This window comes from Semicossyphus pulcher, unplaced genomic scaffold (genome assembly GCF_022749685.1).
Source record: "Semicossyphus pulcher isolate SPU_LCO1_2020_fin unplaced genomic scaffold, fSemPul1.0.p SCAF_23, whole genome shotgun sequence".
NCBI lineage: Eukaryota > Metazoa > Chordata > Actinopteri > Labriformes > Labridae > Semicossyphus > Semicossyphus pulcher.
The window spans coordinates 2,844,446-2,865,642 of record NW_027211697.1 but is presented as its reverse complement, the minus strand read 5'-3'; positions in this window follow the sequence as shown (position 1 = coordinate 2,865,642).

Genomic DNA, 21,197 nt, shown 5'->3' with positions numbered 1-21,197 from the left:
TTGATCACTGATCATCTGATCTGAATGGCTAGCACCTGGCTGGGTGTGGGTGTGGTCACTGGGCCTGATCACAAATGCTCTGCTCAGTGCAGGCAGTCTCTCTCTGCACTCCAGCCTGCTTGGATCTCCAGCACATCGCAGGGGCAATTGTTTGGGGCCTCATTTTCTTTGTTTCGTAGATTATGTTGATTTGGTTGTAGTTTCTCTCACATACACACACACACATACATTCAGTCACAACACTTGCATACACGCATCCATGACACACATACTGATTACTGATTCCTTTTTTTTCCTGAGTTGTTAAATAAATCTATGTTAAAGAAGTTATGCCACGTGTGGTCGCCACCTTTTTGTCTTGTTCCCTGCCACGGAACGTGACACTGTTTTGTTGTTGTTTTCTTTTCTTTTTTTTGTTCGAAATAAACTTTCAAAATTCAAAAAAAAAAGAAAAAAGGTGGTTACAAAGGTTTAAAGACTACTGTGATCAAACATGCCTCACCCTGGCTGAAATATTAATAATGAGTAACTCTGAACTAGATTATAGTTCATAGTTTGTACTAGATTAGAAATACAGGATACTGACAAGGATATTAGTGAAACGGAAAGTCCCATGTGCAAATTTATCGGTTAAGAACTATCAAGTACAGCCCTCATGTTCATTAATTATTTAACCAAAATAAAACGCATTGGAGCAGGTATGAGTATACCTGGGGATGAGCACGAGTTACCTAACCAGTGCGGAATGAAATGCACATGAGCTCACCTTTGTCCCACATGTCAGTCAACTTCATTGTAGTAAATCAAGCCCCACAATGAAAAAGGTTGGACAAAACTGTTAGCTATAATGAGAAGGCAGTTCTGTTCAAACAGTCCATGAATGAGGAAAATAAATCAGTTCCCCCAGCATGGGTACATAAAGTGTATTGTGTTACAGTGGAGCAGAGTGAGTCTCAAGTCTTTACTTGAAAACATAACAGTTACATATGGAGCCAAAATAACACTTCTGTAAAGTGGCTTTCTCCACACCTGACTCTATTTTAAGAAATTAATAATTCATCCCCAGCACTGAGTTAATGTGCAGCTAATGTGATGTTGTCCTGTGTAGGGGAATCACCAGTTTTTTAATCTGGAAACTTTTATACAATAAGTAACTCTGAAGTGTCCCCATACTGGGGCTTAGGAAGATATTAATGTACAAAAGCATGACTACTGGGGACTTTGTCCTCTATTTCTCCCAATGAAGTCACGTTAAAGGAATCCCTTCATGGCCAGTACTGGAGAGGAGTGAATATAGCAACAAGCAACTCTTTTCCAACTAACTTTCCATGTTTTTATCAACTGTAATATCATCCTACCACACAGTCAAACCGGCTGCATGTTGTGACAACCTGAGGTAATTTGATCTGAGGGGAGGGTGTGTTAGATTGTTTAGAGACAGGCTGAAAACCTTTGGCTTTCCCTGATGACTGATATCAACCTACAACAGAGACTGATTAATTATTGGTTGATTGATATCTTTATTTAAAAAAAATAAATAAAATATAATAACAAATATAACATACCAAAGTTATATGGACAATTACAATTAAAAAACCCAAATATACCTTGATGTCAATAGCAAAGGAAAGAGAAAAACCATAACCAGCTATCACAACCTTTACTCCTATCTATACCTATCAAAAATGGTTCCCTATGACTACAATATTTCTTGCAAGCTTTGCTAGTATACCCATCAGCCATAACATTATGACCACCTGCCTAATATCGTGTAGGTCCCCCTTTTGCCAGCAAAACAGCCCTAACCCATAGAGGCATGGACTCCACAAGACCTCTAAATGCGTGCTGAGGTATCTGGCACCAAGACTTTAGCAGCAGATCCTTCGAGTCCTGTAAGTTGCGAGCTGGGGCCGTGGATCGGACTTGTTTGTCCAGCACATCCCCCCAAAAATCTGAACAAATCCGGCTCACTACCTGAAATGAGTTTGACACCCCTGGTTTAGTGGTGTAAACTTTTGACTGTCTGCTAAACAGGAAACATACCAGCCTTGACCTCAGTATGAGTTCTGTTTCTTTCACTTCCTTGCAACTACACCTAAGCCGGAAACTTAGGGGGAAAGTTAACTCTCTGACACTTATGTCTTAGTCATTCCTCTGCAGACTTTCTCTGTTGTTGATCCCTTTGCAAAGGCTTATAATACAAACTTGAGAGATCAATTTGTTGGGTCTACTTTATTTCAGATTGATAAAATACAGAGGATCTATGCTTTATAAATTGTCTATCCTTTTGTGATCCATGGATAATTTGTATATCTATGGATATTATTGTATTGATTTATTTGGCAGTTTTTGTCTCTGATATTATATTCTAATTTCATAAAGTAAGTCCTTAAATGCAGCCACAGATTCCTGTGTTCTCACATGAACATAAGCTTTTGAAAAAAAAAAAAACTTTCAATGAGTTCAAGGTGCTCCATATACACATTTTCTTTTTTTCGCCATACATATTGAAATACATTCAGCTGTTGTAATGCTGTCAACACCTTCAATTCTAAACTCTATTCTAAAAAAGGCCACACCCCCTCCATTCTTGTTTTTAGTGCTGTTCCTATGAGTGACAGTTAAAAAGTTATGTGTTCAGCCTGCAACAGTACTGCTTTGCACTTGACTCGCTTTGTAGTGCATGCCTCTAAAAAGACACAACATCCCAGCTGAAGCTGGATGGAGGGATCGCGTTTGAAACGGTGGAAGGTGTACTCTGTGTTTACATCAACGTTGCTTGGTAGTCACACTTGGTCAAAGGTGGTAGACAATCTTGCCTAGATACAGAGGTTTTAATGTTACTGATGTAATTTAGGGTTAGGGTGTCTACTTTTTGTCAACATATAACTAAAACCAAATGTCCTCTATGCATGGTGGACACGCTTCTGGCAGTGAAGTATCAGTTTGAACTTTGCATCATTCTTCTTTGGATGTCTGTAGTGTTGGTAGCGAGCTGCCTCCTTGTTTTTGGTATTGGGGTGATGGCCAATAAACACGTGGTTACAGCTGGCAATGACCAATGACCCATAAAGAGACAGATATTTTCACTCTTAGTTATAACACCAGGTCGTATTATGCTCAACAGAACTTGACAAGTTGTGGATTTAATGCAACGTGGGATGCAAACTCTGTCTTGGCCTTGACCTACCCAGAAGCGCTACTCTTTGGAGCTTCGAGTCAAATCCCACCTTCTGTACAGCGTCTGTACGAGACAGGAAGAAGTTCTGTTACTTCTCCTTCCTCATACTTATCAGTAAAGTACTGGTCACCTTTTACTGTCCCGCCAAGCTGAAGAACAGAGAGTGATAAACTGGCCCGTTGTATACCAGCATCTGTCAAATTCATATTTACATATGCTCCAGCTGCAGGCAAGCAGTTTACACAGCGTCATCTAGGCGCATGGCGTCATCTCAACCACAAATTCCGCCCGGCTCTGTCCAAGCAGCGCTCGAACATATTTCAAGACAAACACGTTCCAGATTTGTTCATTGACATGCCATGCAAACTGATAGGATGTTGGTTACATTTTTGTGATGTTGTGATGTCAGAATGTGATAAAAGTTATCAAGTGTATTGTAGTAATTTATTTATGGTGATGGTGTGTGCAAAGCTAGCAGGTCCCCGTGGTCATATTTCAGGGAAACACGCCTTGCTTGTTATATAGGTATACTGTATTATAAATAAATTAAATCAGTCTGTGCTTCTTTGACAGCAGTGTTCAAACTGATAAAAGCCATTGCGAAAGGGCAGGTTGACACAGGAACCAGACTGACAACAAAATACCATGCATCCATAAATGCGGTCATTCAGATAAAAACATTTTTTAAGGTTTGTCAGATGCCAGAGCACAAACAGCTTTACAAAACTACCCTGGGAAGTCAGTAATAAACCGACTCTGCGCTTACAGCAGAGCAATCTCTATAGATGCAATGCCAAAGACAGTAGTAATGGGTATTTTTGTAATAAGAATTTGAGTAGTCCTGGATTTTGTTCCCTCTAAAGGCAAAACATTAAAAGCAAACACGTTGCATATACATACACGATGGTTATCACATTGTTAAGGCCATTGAGCAAATGTTTTACTGCTTTAGAGTCAGGGAAGACCACCGAAATTATCTCAGGTTCCTGTGGTTCAAGCAAAATGACCCCAGCAAAGAGGTCACAGAGTTCCGCATGAAGGTGCATGTTTTTGGAAACAGCCCGTCACCAGCTGTGGCCATCTATGGCATGAGAGGAGCAGCTGAACTGGGTGAGGAGGAACATGGCTCAGATGCAAAGCAGTTTGTCCATCGTAACTTCTATGTGGATGATGGACTTACCTCTGTGGCCAGTGAAGGTGAGGCCGTTGACCTTCTTAAGCGGACAAGAAACATGATGGCAGAGTCAAACATAAGGCTTCACAAAATAGCCTCAAATCGCAACAAGGTAATGGATGCATTCCCGTCAGAGGAGAGAGCAGGAGACCTGAAAGACCTAGATCTCAGTGTGGACCCTCTGCCTATCCAGCGAAGCGTCGGGCTGAGTTGGAACTTACAGATGGACAGTTTTAAGTTTCAAGTGGCACAGGATGTTAAGCCCTTTACATACAATTAAACTGGTATCACTGGGCTTAATGGGCTGTTCTCTTGGCCAGACTTACAATGATTGACTGGACAGAGGGCGAACAACAGCAGGGAGACGAGACACAGCACTTTGTTATTTTTATTTAAAGGGGGAAGGGGTTATTTACAAATGGATTTTGTGTTGCATCGGCCCCAATTATCAAGCGGTCCATCAGGAAACTCCCGGTGCTCCCAATGGCCAGTCCTACTATGCCCGAGACCACATGTACATGTGTAGCTGGAGACAGCAAGAAATTTGACCGAGGCGGCCACCTCGTAATCACTATGCAGGAAAATCGGTCAGTGTGGCAAACTAACATTACCGGCAAGAATTAGCAGGATCTTGTAGCATTATGGCTCATAAATACTGAACACAAGGTAAGTAGGAGGGTAAATAAATAAAAAATAAAATTTTGACAACAGTACTTACCACAATCAGCGTTGTTGACAGCTTCCCAGAGGTTGCACTGCAAAAGAAAAATCAGTCTTTAGGAAGCTAAATTTAGCCACAGTTAGATTTTAACATAAAATTACAGACATCATTTGCATATCCTTACTACACTGAAAAACAAAAACAAAGCTGTTGTTCTTTTAACGTGTGTTTTCTCACTCCAGTAGCTGACACATAAAAGTTTCTTCATTTAAACTAAACTTTCTAATTTATGTTTATGGTTGAACCTATCTTTTTATATGGATATAATATAAACTGGCAGCTGGACATCAAACTGGAATTTTTCATTTGATCTAGGTGCTATTTTTAGATTAAACAGGATTGCGCATGCGCAGTCTTGAAAATGTCACGGGAGAATCTGACCGCACGTGACTCCGACATGGTAGATGGTGGTGGATGTGGCCAAGCTATGCAACGCCCCAGCTGACTTCTCCTGTGTCGTGCAAGCCTACGACCCTTTGAAGAGCGAACAAAGTTGATACTGGTAAGGCAAAAACAACAAACTTTCCACACCGGTGCCGTTAACGTTCGTTCAAGTATATCTGAAGTTAAGTTAACGAAATTTCAGCAGTCCCACTTTATAGCCCGTCAGCCGTAGCTAGCGCTAATGTTAGCATTCTCATTCAAACTATAACAAATGTTAACATACCGTTACCATGTAACGTGTTACCATTTTGGAATGGTAATTAATACTATGACAGCTCGCTAGGTTAGATAACTAAGAAATGCAAGCAATCATTTCAAAAGTAATTAAGTATCATTAGCTGTTAAGTTACATTACGTTACAGCTAACGTTACAAGGCCTCGCTGACATTTTGTATGTTAATGGTGCACGTGGCGCAGGATACTGCCTACTATTTGTATTGCATCTATAGAGATTGCTCCGCTGTAAACGCACATTGTAGGCTATATAAAGGTAATTCATTAATGGTTCATTCATTGATCCCGTAAACGTCTGCGTGGCGTATTGGGTCAACTTTTTAATGCTTACTGTGCGTCGTCACGTTGCTCCCACTGGTGTTTTCCGGTGCTTTCACAGCTCGTGATGCGACATTCGCTCTTCGTGCAGTAAAATGCAATTCACCAATTTGCCAATATCTATCAATCACTGGAGTCTGCTCTCAGTGTGGATGCGACGGGATGCAGCCGGTGCCATGGCGTGGGCTCAACAGCGCTTTCAATTTCCAGGACCTCTGGCCCTGTGTCAGCGGATCAGCTAGCTGTCATCATTTATTGACCAGCGTTTGTCCTGCCTTATTTTGTTGATTAACTTGAGCAACTACCTATCAGATCTGGGGTGGCCAGACCCCCTAAAATCGCCATTGCTTGCAAGCAGATGCAAATGCCCAGATGGGGTGGCTACTTCCAACAATCAACCTGCTAACCTATAAACTTGATCACATCAAGTTGCCAGTACTGAAAGCCTCAGCTGAATGCTGTACAGGTGGGAATAAAGAATCATTTTGGTCACATGCCCTGACCCTGAGGTGATGACAGCTGCAATTCTTCCAAAATTTGGGACAAAGGATGATGCCACAAGCAGAATGGGTAAGACAACATGGGAATAGTTAAATATAAGTGCGTGGGTGTACATTTTGATACTTGGCAATATATAAATACACAAATCAGTTATGGATGCATAAACATAACTACATTTACATACAAAAGTCATTATCTACTCGCTCCCTTGACGATGGGTCCACAAAATATTTCTATAGCTTCAGAGCAAAACAGTGTTGCAACATTCAACTAAACAGTCATGTAGCAGAAATCTGTCATTAATCATTGAAGAAATGAATAATTAGTCTTAAATTGCCTGCACTCCACTTTGACTATCGAAAACTAAAGTTTAACTTTAATTACAGGATTTAACCTATTGTAAATATTTATCAGGGCACCCCCCTATTTTGACAAAACAGGGAAAACTTATCAGTTGACTGATTGATTTAATTCAGTCTCATAACCTGAAGGGTGCTACAGAGTTGAGTTCGTACAGAGGCTTAGTACTTCAAACACACAAAACACATAATCCAGTTCTTTATAAATGAAGAATTAATTAACTACGCTGTTAAAATAAATGGTAAATGGGCTGTACTTATATAGCGCTTATCTAGTCTTGTCTAGTATGAGTGTACCAGGGCTGGAGACACGATGTGGATGCATGGTTGCGTGATGCATTGTTGTGCTCTGGTTTCCAGATGGATATCGTCTTAAAGCAACTTGAGCGAAACTTGTGTGAAACGCTGGAATGTGTTTGTTGATGACATGTGAACTGAAACAGAATGAGCTGGAACAAGTTACTAAAGAAGCAGGAGCAGTTTTTAATGTTCAGGTTTTTGTTATTTGCTCTGCTAGAAAAGGTCAGAAACACAAACATTTGATAACACACTGATTACTTACAAACTGCATCAATTACCAAAATCTTCCTCAAGTTTTTTCTCATATTTGTTATTAAGAAGGTTCCTAAGAAGGCAAATTCATGACACTGTTCTTAAACTGCAGAGGTGTGGGGCATAGCCCAGTGCATAGAGGCACAGTCCTCGAGGCAACGGTCCTGGGTTCGGAATAAATAAAATTTCTCATACGATGACGCCTTTATGAAGCTGAAATCTTTGCTGTAGCTGCTAATTTGTGAAATACAGTCAAAAATGTGGAATAAAAAAGCGTGTAAATAAAATCTCTTTAAATCAATTTGGGATCTTGCGGATTGTATTTTTTTACATTTAAAAAAGTTGTCCCCATCTACTTTGGCTGTTGAGCTGTGAATGCTGGAGTGAAGTATGTGGTCAAAGGACTCCAGCAACTCTGTGTAGTCGAATCATTAGAGATTTTGTAAAGGAATTGCAGCCTAATACGGTCATAGCCATGACTGACCCAGTGCTCCATGATTGATGATTCCTCCAAGGAAAGGAATAAGGCCACGACTGAGGCACTTTCTGGCCGGTTTCTAAACACCAGGTCTGTGCTGACCAGCATCCACTGTATGTAGTACACTTACTATTGATAAGTATTTCATACAACCCCACTTCAAACAAACCGAACTATCCCTTTAAAATGAGTGTAAACCGCACTCTTCTTTTGAGTTGCAGTTCCGGCCAACAGTTGAAGCAAACTTTTTTTCTACAGCAGCGTTTGTGAGGAGTCGCCAAAGATGTGAGTAGCCTACATTTTACTACTCTTACTGTGCCTGTGGTTAAAAGCTGTAACGGTAATAAGCTAAACATTTACCCCTTTTTTTCTTTTTATTGTAATTGGCACAAGGCTGTCATCACCTCATCTCATTAGCAAACACTGTTTTGAATGTCAACAATGCTAAAGCTAACAGTTAGCTATGTAAATCTGTACTGCGTAACATTGTTATGTTAGACCTATGTAACGTCAATTACATTTCGTTTTCATTCGTGTGTATGCACAATTAGGCTATCTGTTGTACAACATATCAGAGTGTCGCGCATTATGGGATTATTACAGTATGAAAAGAAATCAGGATATAAAGGATTTCTTCAAAAGAAAGAAATCCAAAATAGCAGGGTCAGAGCAGGGTCAGAGCAGTGAGTCAGCTGTACACATAGGTATGTAAAATCCTGAGAGTTCCAGTTTGTTCTCATGTTTGAACTCACTCATTTGGATCGACTGTAACATACCACTTAGCTTACTTAGGAAAGGCTGATTTTATTATCATTCTAATGACAACCTATGTGTTATTGCAGAGTCAGATGAAGGTTCCTGTGATGATGGCCTCTTACCGTCACATACACAGCAGGGTATGTATGCTTTACCTTTTTTTTTTTTTTTTAACATTACAGTATCCGCTTTTATTTGGATCATTATATTAATAACACTGGTGTTTAAAAGCTAAATGTGACAATTTGAAATATAATTAATCTGATAAAATCTCTGTATTGCTTCAGGTGTGTCCAGTGCTGACAATGCAGAGGTTCCTGCAGGCCATGCACAGGGGGATAGTGGTGTGGCAGCCCCTTTTGGCGGGCTCGGATCTATTGGTATGTCTTAACAATTCATTTTTTATATGAATTATAATATACTTAATATTTTAGGCACATTTTATTATCATTGTAATGAAAACCTTGACAACCTATGTGTGATTGCAGAGTCAGGCGAAGATTCCTATGATGAAGGAACAGACAAACAGGCTAATTTATTGTAATTTTGTTGGCACTTTATACAGTGCACTTTATACAGAATGTGCATTGTCTTTTTTGTATGTATATCATACTTTGGAAGGTTGTTTTGTGTTTTTCAAGAATAAAGTATGGAAGTTTTCAATCACATTTGTATGTTACCATTTCCTGAATGTTGTGACTAGTAGGTCTATTCTTGCTTGCAGTGTTAGTAAGTGAAGTAGATATGGGAAGTGGAAACAAAAATGGTAAATTAATATGCTATGCTGACAACTGTGGGTGTGGGTGTGTATTTTCTTGTGCGTGTGTGCGTGCATATGTGAGTGTATATGTTTGTGTGTAGGCGCTCCTGCTCACACTTCATGCCACCCCTGCATAAGTCAGTGCCCCACTGGTGCCACCCCTATCAAAAATGTCTGGACCCGCCCCTGCCCCTTGATGCCCAAAGTGCCCTTTTAGTGATTATTTATTTTTATTTTTTTTGTAAGTGTGTGTGTGGCCCAAAATAATAATAAATAAAACAAAATAATAATAATTTAGATCTACCTTGGTCGGTCACATGATTCACGACGTGCCCTCACTCTGCCCTCACTGCCCTGACGTGCCCAGACGTGCCCTGTAGCTAAGCGCTGCTAGAGACGGCCACTGCTAGTCTTGCGAAACCGAAGAAGACCAGAGGGAGTAAACAACTGGTCCGGTGAGTAGGTTTTGCAGCGGTATTCTTTTGTGCATGGTGTATTCTTGCAAGTGAGTGAGTGATTGAGTTAACCACACACAGCGTGCTGTGGGGAAAAAGTATGTCAGGCTTCTTTTTGTTTCTGTATGTTTCTCTTGTCATGGGCAAAGTGCATTAGAGAGATGTCATGTATTATTTTACTGTCAAGCAGTGTTTTTCCTCTGTTTCTAGAGGCAATGAGGCATAGACTATGTTATTTCACTAAAACTATGCAATATGCATATTCACATAATTTTGGACTATTACAGTATAAAAACAATAACAATAATAATTAGAAGAATTTGAATTGTGATTTTCTTAACCTCTTATTTAAACATATCAGTACTTGTTCGTTTATAACATTTACACACAAATTAAATATAATATGCATACAAAATATACAACTTTTAGAACCTTGCTGTCTTGCGCTAAGTGTCATGTCTCGTCTTTTTCCTTTAGTTAAGTTACCATTTTTGTCTCGTTCGTTCATGTTTTGTCATTTCCTGTTTTATTTTGAAAGTAACCTGTTCCCTCTTGTTTCAGATCACTTTACTTCATACGTGTCTTCATGTCAGTCGTCCCAGCAATTCCCTTGATCCATGTTCCTGTTTCATGTTCCAAGTCAGATTGGTGAGAGTTCTAGTTTAGATAGACTATTTTTGTTTCTGCGTTTTGCCAGTTTTGAGATTTTCTTTGTTTATTTATTAAGTCTAGATTTCCTCTTTTGAGTGATTTTCATTTCTTTATTAGATTAGGTGTTTCGTTTCTAGTTTAGAGTTTCCTCTCTTTAGAGTGATTTTCATTTCTTTGTTAGATTAGGTGTTTCGTTTCTAGTTTAAAGTTTCCTCTCTTTAGAGTGATTTTCATTTCTTTGTTAGATTAGGTGTTTTGTTTCTAGATTAGAGTTTCCTCTTTTAAAGAGTGATTTTTCTTTCTTGTGAGAATTTCGGTTACCAGAAGTCAGGTTGTGATATCAGGGTGAGTTCAGGCTTTCTTGATATTTCTTGTGTTTTGTTTATTTGAATTTATGGTAAATAAATATTTTCTATTTACTTGGATTCTTAGTATGTTGTCTTGCTTTTGGGTTCACCTTTGTCTATGCAGATCGTTACACAAAGTGGATAGTCAAACTGAATAAAAGCACAAAAATATTTAAATACATCATTCAATTATGTTTTACTTTATTATTAGCACTAGGAATAATAAAGGGCAGATTGTGAATGGATTATATTCGTGGCTATACAGTAAAATTTTTGAAAATGTATGAAATGTCACTGTGATGTGTAAAAAACACAGAGACACTGACAGACACTGACAGACACAAACAGAGACACAAACACACACACACACACACACACACACACACACACACACACACACACCCCTCTATTCTCTTTCTCCCATTATTAATGTTCCCCTTTCAGTTACAGTTACAGTTAGTTATATATATATACAGTATGGAATACATGTAGGCATTAAGCCTGCCCGCTCCGCTGTTTACAAGGACATCGTTTCGCCTCTGTTACGTCTCTGTTACTACCTCCGATGGCGGCTCAGAGGCGGAAAGACTTCGCCCCATCATTCCATCTCAGTGCGTTTTACATAGAGCAACTTTCACTTGAACAAATGAGTGGCACAGTGGCGAGCTGAACTCATTCAAAAGCTGCCCTATTAATTTTCAGTTTCCTTTGTCTCTTGTCAGTTCCACTGAATTGTGTGTACCAGGCTTCAGGTATGGTTACTTAAGAATAACAGGTTTTCTAAGACACAGATTGGAATGTCAAGTGACTCAGGTTACTAAGAACTGAAGTCAAAATACAGTTTCCCTCAGTAATGCCTCACCATCATCCTGCGGATAATTTTTCTTCCGTCATCTGAACCTGCCTGTGTAACACGAGTGTTTCTGATCTGAAGGCTACACCAGCAGGTCAAAAACAAAACTGCACTTACCTCCAGCATCTCAGCAACAGAAAAAAAGTGGGCAGGGAAAAAAAGTACAGTATTCTGACTTTCTGACTGAAGTTACTTGATCATGCATTGCCAGGCAGGCAGCAACTTGCTTGTTGTGACATCATCAAAGTATTGATTAATGGCCAAATCCCAATCTACACACTCACAGACATAGGCCCTTAGCACACCTGGTATTAACATGCGGTTTTTGTGATTGGATCACAAGTGGACAGCCTTAACGACAGGTGTGAACACCCACACACTGGATTGAGGACGCATTCAGATCTGCTCACTCAGGCCACGTAGGGAGGTGGTCTGGGACGCATTCATTCACATACATCTGGCAGTGTGTACGCACATGTGTCCTGGGCCAGATTAACCACCTCCCTCTCTCTCCGTATCCACGGCAACAATCGTGTGGATACAGGAGATCACTTTCATTCCTGTCTGATTTAACATTTCTCTGCTGTCTCTTAAAAATCGTATTTTTATTTATTTCTCACGTCACTCCAGCACGTGTAAACGTAGATTTACAGTGTGCACAGAGAGACTGTGTCTGGGTTTATTCAGTAAGGAGACTGCATTTAAGTTTTTAATACAGGATGATCCTGAACCGACGAGGTGGAGAGACGGCGCGGGTCTGAGCTATGAAACTCTACCCCTGACTCAATAGGGTCGCGATCTGTCCTGTATTTCCGTGAACAACCTTTATGAAGCATAAACATCTCCAATCGCTGTGAATGAGATGAGCCGGAGGTGATCCACGCGTAGTTTATCAGAGTTATCATGCCGCGCGGGGAAGAGACAGACATTAGGAGAGGATCAGATATGACACAGATGTGTGTGTGTTTCTCAAGCTCAAGCAAGCAGAGAAGAGTCAACCACAGGAACGAATCAATTTCCTCTCAGCGCTGCAAGTCTGCATCACAGCTCTTTTTATTATATGGTGTTTTACTCAGGCAAATGAGGCTCAATGTTCTTTTGCATACAGAGCAGGGAAGGGAAATCTGATTTGTGAGCCCCATGGAGAGGATAAAGTCTTTTGTTATTCAAATAACAAGCCAGGAACAAAGGACATCAAGGCCATCCTTAACACCAAGAAGAGATGATAATATGGAGGAGCTGAGGATGATACAAGGGGTGAAAATCAGGGAGGGTAAAGACACTTACAGGAGGAAGCTTGAGTGAAAACTCCAGCAGATTAACATGGGGGAGGTCTGGAGTGGCACAAAGACCATCTCTGCTTTCCGGGCCGACTGGCAGCAGAGGAGTGGAAGGCAGCTTGGACAGGACTAATGAACTTAATCTGCTCTTCAACAGATTTGATACGGCCCCTGCCCACCCCCCTGACTCATCTGCAGTCAGTCTGCAGCCACCATCTACTCCGCTCTCCCCTCACGTTCTGTCTCTCCCATACCTGCAGCAGCATCTCCCACAGGCTCATCAGAAAACACACACATGCACGCGCACGTTTGCCAAACCTCCCTCCTGTCAATGCAATTGAAGATGATGCAAAGATTGTAAGTGCAGCTGTGTAGTGTCGGTCTCATTAGTCGGGTTTAATCGTAACGGGTAAACCCTGTTGCTCCCCTACAAAACAGCAACAAAAACGGCTCCTGCCTACCTGAACGCCCTCATCCAGGTCTACACTCCGTCCCCCCCATACGCTGTCAATGAAAGGCGCATGGTGCTCCAATCACACAGTCGCTAACTAGACTCTTCTCCTCAGTAGTCCCCAGGTGGTGGAACGAGCTACCAAACTCCATCTGGTCCACAGAGTCCCTTTCCACCTTGAAGCTAAAGACCCAGCTCTTTCATGAAAACCTCTGTACTTAATGATATCGATGCCATTGATGATGATGACATTGAGGACGTGGTTTATGTTGATTAGGATTCTCATGATTATGACGATGACAAACTATATTGACCTTGTTGATGTTGCCGGTGACGAACATTACAAAAACAAAGCAAACAAAAAATACATAACACGAGCTGTATTTTTTAGTAGAATAAGTATAAGTAGAATAAGATAAGACCTGTTTTAAAAGAGGTCACAGAGTCCCGCGGCCCCTGCTCTCCTCGTCCCCGCTGGCGCCGGGTGAATCTGCGAAACCTGCGGCCTCTGTGTCGGGCCCCCTGGACAGCTAATGGCATGGACCCGCCGGCTCCTGCCACGATTGGACTGGTAAACACTAGATCGCTAGCGAACAAAACTTTTGTCCTAAAGGATTACTTCACGTCCCAGGGATTGGATTTTCTCTGTGTGTCTGAGACGTGGAATGGAAATGGAAATGGTAAATGGACCGTACTTATATAGCGCTTTTCTAGTCTTTGCGACCACTCAAAGCTGCTTTAACACTACATATCACATTAACCCATTCACACACACATTCATACACTGATGGCAGAGGCTGCTACGTAAAGTGCCCAACTGTCAATCAGATATCACATTCACACCCGTTGGCTATGCCACAACGAGCAATTTGGGGTTCAGTGTCTTGCCCAAGGACACTTTGACATGTAGCCTGAGGGAGCTGGGGATCGAACCTCCTACCTTCCGATTGAAAGACGACCGACTCTACCACTGAGCCACTGCCGCCCCACTGTTTTGAAGATAGAGATGAATGATCAAACAGACTGAGAGGTGTCTCACTTTGCTAACACATGCTAACATTGAATATGTATTCACCTAGCAAAATGATAGCATTACGCTAAAGATAGATAATTTGGCTTTCCACCACTTAGTGACACTAATTTCAATAATAAGTACAACTCAAAATACTGGTATGACTATGTTGTTGGTTGTTGCAGTTGCCCTATTTAAAAGTCTTTAGTTGTAGGAAACCGCCAGCAAACACCGTCACATTGAAGCAGCCGGGGTATGTAAGGTCAGGAAGAGGCAGGGTACCACGGCTCCACCAGCCACTGAGCCACAGCCGCCACGTGAGTCCAGCGTTTTCACTGAACTTTTGCCACATGGTTGCTGCTGTTATAATTCCCCCACGGACATCGGGGAGGAGGAATAGCTACTGTTTATAAGAGTGTTTATAATTGTAAGCAGATATCGCTATCATCCTCATTCACCAGCTTTGAACTGAGTTTATTTGAGCTGGGGCGCTCTCACACTGTTATGTGCAGTGGTCTATCGGCCTCCCAAATTAAAGCAATTCTTACCTTTCTGGCATGTCCCTCAGCACTTAGTTAAAATTTGAACAAGAACAACTCCGCCTCCCTTCAAAGTCCCACCCTATTCCCCCTGCCTGACCTCTGACGCTCCCCTCCCTCCCTGACGCGTGCAGTGAGAGATGCAGCGCGAGTGAAACGGGTCAATGGAGTCAGAGTCAGGGGCACAGGTAAGTGAAAACTAACCAACAGTAATTAAATAATATTCAATTATGCATGTGGTATAAAATAAAATTCCCTCCCTCGTAACGTTTAGTTACCTTTTGTAGTCTGACGAACTACCATTAACGTTACTATCGTAATTATAGCATTTCATCGCCTGTTTGTTTACAGTCAAATGCGTCGTTTTTCAGTGGAATTAATATTTTCTTGCTGTCATAACGTCTTACCTAGCCTGAATTGTCCCGGTAACGTTTGTCATTAAATTAGGAGCAGTTGAAGCAGTTTTGTTTAAAGGTTAACTTTGTTGAGAACCTGTTTGTCAGCTAACGGTAGCTAACTTTAGCCCTTGTTCAGACGTTTAGCTTCAACATTTTTTTCTTTTAACTTTATGTTATATAGTCACAAAGTACAAGGCTCTTTCTTTTCTAAAATTGTGGTGCTTTCTGGAGGAGAGTGTGGTTGAAGATCCCGACTACGTTCCGGATCTTCAGAGGCAGGGGCCGACAGCAGCAGCCTACAGCAGGAACCAGCACAGGAGGTGTAAGAGCCCCGAGAAGGGCAGGTCCTTCCAGGGGCTGCCAGGGTGGGAGCAGCAGGGGCCGTGGGGTGATGCAGAGTGGGGAATCTGCTGAGGAGAGGCCCAGAACCAGCAGACAAGCTCCCCCAAGATCCACAACAAGAGCCAGAGGTCGGAGGGCACGTGGACCTGCTTTACTCAGTCCTGACGATCTCATCCGAGTCCAGCAGTTTCAACAGGACAGGGTAACAGCCGAGCGGGTAAAGCAGTACATTATTATAGTCATCATTGTAACGATTCATCTTCTTATTGTTGTTACCAGTACTGCTGCTGTTGTTGTTATGGCTGAGATGTTCAGCAGCTTTTCTATATTTGTGTTGACATTATTGCGCTTGACAACAACATCTATTGACATGAATTAGTTTTTTTTTTGCACAAAAAAGTGTCTTGTAAATGTTTACATGTCTGTTGCTGCTTTTGAAATGTTCTTTTTGTGTGTGTGTGTGTGTGTGTGTGTGTGTGTGTGTGTACACATTTTAAGCCATTTTGTGTTTGAAAACAATTTTCATATAGTTTTGTATTTTTTCTTATTCACGTTGTTCAATAAAACCTTGCATTATATAATTGCCTTTATCTTTTTACTCACATAAAGTAATGTTTATTATGCTTTACTTCCATTATGCCCCTTTTTTCAAATTCCCACTTCATCTGAATGAACTGCAGTGAATTGCTAAAATCTATTTTTTAGAAAAACATTTATTATTGTACACAGTTTATCTTTTTTTTTTTTACAGCTGTCTTCTATGACAAATTAGTTATTTGGTCCCAATAAAAAAAGCAAATAAATAACATAAGGCACTTGCAAGATTACTGTTTAGTAATGCAAACAAATCTTTTAGATGTAACATTCAGCTCTTCATGAGTTCCAGGGGTACCAAGTCTTGGCTGGTGCTGGATGTCCTCCATTACTGTGGGAGTGGTGTACCTTGACAAAGAGTTAAAAAAAAATAGAAACGTGACACAGGATATAAATTGCATAAACTCAAACAGGCTAGATTTTATATAGATCTTAGGCTGCTTTGGCACAGAGTGATGTTATCACAATGTACAGTAAGTGGAGCAAGTGTATGTATCAACTTGTTACAATTTAAAATTCCCTACTGGTAAATAGTACTTCTTCCCAAGGATGGAAAAAGTCACAAACATAGACAGATCGGTCTTATTTACACATATGTCAGCTAGCCAGCATTATCTATTAGCCGGAGAAGTCTTCTAGCAATGTGCTGAACTAGCTCTGGTTACTGTACAACCAACCAAGTCAAACGCAACCCCGGAGTTATAATACTAAAACTGGGTTAATGACAACTTCACAATAAACACTGAGGCTAACGCTGAAGCTAACGTCACCGGTAGTGTAACGTTAAACAAACCAAGCTGTGGAGTCAGTTTGTTTACACTACCGGTGCTAACGCTAACGCTAGGCTAGGCTAAATTTCCCTGCACAAATAACATAATATTACAGAACGACAGTAACTGGTAACTGATGTTATCACATGTAATGTTGTGTTTTAGGATTAGGCAAACTTAACGTACCTGTCCAGCAGAAACTCCGCGACCATCTCATCTCTTTTTAGCTCCGGATGTAGCTGCATTAGCCTCCTCCATTGCTGGAAAGCAGAGCCGATGTTGACTCCAGTCTTGCCTCTTGCCGCATCAAGCTCTTTCTTTAAGGCAGCTTTTTGTGAAATAGTCTTCTTTGTCCTGATAATTTTCTCTGTGGGGGCAGCTGATGATGGAAGTGGCGGCTCGCCTTGGTCAGTCATTGTCAGGTCTCCGTTCCTTGCTCTCTCTCACCGCTCTACTGCGCTACCAGAGAGGCGCGCGACTTGCGCGCCGTGACAGCGGAGCAACTGGGAGGGAAGTGGCGACGGATGACAGACAGGAAGCTCGGCAAATCAATTTATTCGGACCGAATAAAATGATTGGTCGGACTTTTATCAGAAATATATGAGAATTAAATATTGATGAGTTTCAACGCCTAGTTGATTTCTTTTACATTTTATTGTGTTATACGCTTATTAGGAGCATTTTATGATTACAAAAAAAAAGCGTAAAAATGCCAGAAAGGTAAGAATTGCTTTAAATAAACTAAAGTTCACTCAAATAGTCTTTTTTAGTCCTATTTTCACCACGATAACAAACAATAAATCCGCCAATGCCGTCGTCCGTTTGTCCCAAAACAAAAAATATTCTGTTTGTTCCAAAAACTCAAAAAATAATCCACCAAAAAGGCGATCGATCGCGACTGGTACCAGTATCTCACCCAGTCTCAAGAGGAAGAGCAATCTGTCGGTCTATGTTCTTGCGTTCTTCTCCTGCTTGTTCAGCCGCAGGAGATGCCAGCACGGAGAGTCCCAATAATCTTCTTTCAGATTATTTTAATTCCCCCCCACAGTTCATTCAAAAGTCTCGTTTCTCATTACAGTTTCTTTCACATTTGAATAGACTATGGTTTAGTAAAAGGCAGCTGCAGAATCTCGCCTGACGCTCCACAATTCAACTCTGCCACGCCACAAGAATCCCTCCTCCCCTCGTCGACGCCACATCCTGTCTGACCTCGGCACAGACATATGCCTTAACTGGCACATACCCACATCCTTTTAATTTACAGTGGAACATTTAAGTTTCACAGCATTAAGGGGCAAAACAGACCTTAGTCTCTTATAAACCTTCTCATACAATCCCTTTTAAAATTGATTTGACACTTTTTTTCTTTAATGTGTCACAATGTACAGTAAGTGGAGCAAGTGTATGTATCAACTTATTACAATTTAAAAAATTCACTACTGGTAAATAGTACTTCTTCCCAAGGATGGAAAAAGTCACAAACATAGACAGATCGGTCTTATTTACACAGATGTCAGCTAGCCAGCATTATCTATTAGCCGGAGAAGTCTTCTAGCAATGTGCTGAACTAGCTCTGGTTACTGTACAACCAACCAAGTCAAACGCAACCCCGGAGTTATAATACTAGAACTGGGTTAATGACAACTGCACAATAAACACTGAGACTAACGCTGAAGCTAACGTCACCGGTAGTGTAACGTTAAACAAACCAAGCTGTGGAGTCAGTTTGTTTACACTACCGGCGCTAACGCTAATGCTAACGCTAGGCTAAATTTCCCTGCACAAATAACATAATATTACAGAACGATAGTAACTGGTAACTGATGTTATCACATGTAATGTTGTGTTCTAGGATTAGGCAAACTAAAAGTACCTCTTGCCGCATCAAGCTCTTTCTTTATGGCAGCTTTTTGTGAAATTGTCTTCTTTGTCCTGATAATTTTCTCTGTGGGGGCAGCTGATGATGGAAGTGGCGGCTCGCCTTGGTCAGTCATTGTCAGTTCTCCGTTCCTTGCTCTCTCTCACCGCTCTACTGCTCTGCCAGAGAGGCGCGCGACTTGCGAGCCGTGACAGCGGTGCAACGACTTGTGCTGTCAGACGTGAGTGCTGTAGAGCTGAGCGCAAGTGGAAAAGGGACAAACTGCACGTGTCATTTCAAATGTTAAAGGGCTGCTGGCGTCCTTATCAGACAACTGTGAAAGATGCAAAAAGAAAGCATTTCTCAGACATGATTCTGTCAAACTGTCACAAGCCTTTTTTTTTAAGACAATCGGTTCTTAATGCATCACAGACAGTCTGTATTGAGGCCTCCCCTGCTGTGTGTGAAAACTTAATTCACTTTTTTATTGATAAGGTCATTTCCTCTTGGGCTCTAATCTCACCTTCCACTTATGACCCCTCAGTCTCTGTCCCCTTCTCTGCTGTCTTTAACGGGTTTGAGCCTGTGATGCTGTCCCTCCTCGACGTTTTCCCCACGGTAGGGCCATCTGTTCTTGTAGTCACTAACAGCAGTCTTTCCTCAGGTGTGGTCCCTCTAAATTTTAAACACGCAGTAGTGCAACCTCTGATTAAAATAACCTGGTTTGGATCCTACAGTTCTCACAAATTTTAGGCCTATTTCCAAAGTACCTTTTCTTTCAAAAATCCTGGAGAAGATAGTTTACAGCCAATTAATGGCCTTTCTGAAACACCACAATATTCTTGAGGTTTTCCAATCCGGTTTTAAAACCCTGCACTGAATCAGCTCCTTTAAGAGTTTTTAATGATATCCTTTTAGCTACTGACTCTGGTGACAGTGTTATTCATGTGCTTTTGGATTTGACTGCTGCATTTGACACAGTAGACCATGCAATTTTGATATCTCGCTTGGAACGGTGGGTGGGCATTAGGGGCATAACTCTGGAATGGTTCAAGTCCTACTTGGCACATCGAACTTTCTGTGTCAGCCTTGGTGACTCTGTTACCCCTTTTCCACCAAGGCAGTTTCAGGGCCGGTTCCAGGCCGGTGCTCAATTGCGAACCAGTTTTTTGTGTTACGACTGAAAATGAATCGGCTCCCAGCCAGGAAAACAGGTTCCAGAGCGGCCCCAACTCTTTGCTGGTCCGCAAACCGCTTACGTCAGGGACGAGGGGCGGGGTTGCTGTGACCATAGAGACAGACCAAACGATAGTGTCCGTTTTTCTACATTCAGCTACACAGAACAAGGAATGTTATGGATATAAAAGCGAAGCAGTGGTCGGCCGAGGAGACAAGCTGCCTCCTTTAAGTTTGGTGCTCGGTGACAGACCAGCGTGCCGACTCCCCGGGGCTTTAAACTCGGTGACGGTCGTGGAGTCGATGGTGGTGGACTCGTTACACTTTCAGAGCTCTACTGATAATGGTAAGTTATGTTTTTGTTTGCCTTGTTAACAGACATGCAGGCTGTGTTTGGCGTGCTACTCATTTTTAAATCGATGTTACGTTAAACCCTGTAGTTATATTTGGGTAATGTTAGCTCACCGACAGCTAGCTTGCCACTGGCTCATAAACTAACGTCACTCAACATTTGACTCCTAGGCAAGCATTGTGTGCAATGGAGAAGTGTTGTTCATTGTTCTCATTGTGTTTTTACAGAATTGTCTGCAGTCGATGATGCCGAGGCCGACGCGATGCTGCAGCCACCGCTGATGTTAACTCGCCTGCACCATCCAGCAGCTCTGCCACAGTTAAAATCCATGTTGTATAAAGCTTGTACACATGTATAAACGTTATTTAAAAAATAAAAATGAAACAAGAGACCCGTCTGTGATTCAGTGCTTTTTTTAATCAACAGAGAAACAAATAATGACAATATTGATCGCTTTAACACGAAGAGAACAGGTTTGTCAGACTGTGTAGTTTTGAGTAAGAAAAATGTTACTCGTCCCTTTTCATGTGAAGTTATCGCCATTTTCACCACATATATAGAAGTGCACAGCAGGTTTCAGTCTGCCAGTATCTGAAAAAGGTTTCATGAGACGATATGGCATTGGGCGAACCGGCGGGCCA